Here is a 1,501-nt window from a genome sequence, read left to right on the forward strand (position 1 = left end):
AAAAGGGAAATATGGTTTACAATGGCAAACATACATATATACGCAAATACATACATACTATACAGTTACACCAATACAGAACAATTTCACAACCGTGCCATTTCATGTTGCACACTCAATTTTTCTTCTTTTTTTTTTTTATAGAATTATTCCACATTGGATTTGACAGTGGTAAAGAGTGTGGTTCTTTTGAGAGAACTACATGTATTTTGACATCTGTGGATACCTAAACAACCAAGTAGTTCCCTGGAGGAGATGCGTGCTTTAGAATAGAAGTTTACTGGTATGAATATACTTTTTTTGAATCAGTTTTGATTTACACTTTGATGCAGATGGCGATTTTAATATTGATCAAATGAGTCAGGCTCGTTTGTAACACATTAATTTAATTAATGATAGAGATCAGGATGAAAATCAATCTCTTTTCATGAGAGGAGCCCAGGGGAAAACGGGCAAAGTCAAGAAATAAAACTTGTGAGGACATCAACTGTGCAGGCTAGTAGACTTTGAGAAAGAAATCCATCTCACCAACACAACTCAGTTGTACATGAACAGTCGCACCTTCTCTTATAGCCACCTGTATAAAACAATCATCTGTATAAAGGGCCACTTCAAGGGTCGGCTCGTGGGGCTAAAAAGTGGTCGTACATAATTAAGTAAGCTAGCACAGGCTGAAAATAGTCGAAGTATAGTATATAGGATGGTGTATAATTTTAGGAGATCTTTGAGTTGGTGAGGGACTACCTCGTGCTTTTATTATAATTCTTTTTACTTGTTGCTATGATTTCTAGAACTAAATATGTTTGTTAGCTAAACATCAATTTTGTTCATCCTCCATAGAACTGAACACTCAAGTAATATCTTTCACCACTCCACAAAAAAAATCATTCAAAGACACAACTCATAGGACCGTGACTTAAGCTTAAGTATGCTTTAAAAAAGGCCACCTGTCCAAAACAATCACCTGTACAAACGACCACTTTCCACTTTTCCCGTTGTGTTTTTTTTCTACGTTATCATACCATCCGAAACGTTCGCCTGTCTATGCCAACAACATGTTATTCTTCTACAAATGATTGACGTTCTGTATGTACAGTTTCGACTGTATTACAATTCGATTTTTATATGTACAGACATTGCCCAAGACGTACGTTCACCCGTCTAAGACAACTACTTTTTTCTTCTTGACAGTGGGTGGACGTCTTGAGCAGTTCCGACTGTATAACATTGTGGTTTTTTTACAAGTATACAAGCGCTTGCTTGCTTCTGCTAACTATAATCCATAACGCAGGGTGTTCACTCTGCTCTCAGCCTAACACCATGGAAAGCAAAGCACAGCGCGAGCAAACAAATAAATATGAAATGTAAAATTGTATAAGCTTTACACCCCCCTTGCTACGTTCACGGGCAAGCAAGAAATCACAATCCTTATACAATGTAGTCTAGTATGGTGTCTTGTTGACACACAGATAGAACGCAGAACGCTTGGGGGGGGGGGGGG

Source organism: Aplysia californica, unplaced genomic scaffold, assembly GCF_000002075.1.
Source record: "Aplysia californica isolate F4 #8 unplaced genomic scaffold, AplCal3.0 scaffold00415, whole genome shotgun sequence".
Lineage (NCBI taxonomy): Eukaryota > Metazoa > Mollusca > Gastropoda > Aplysiida > Aplysiidae > Aplysia > Aplysia californica.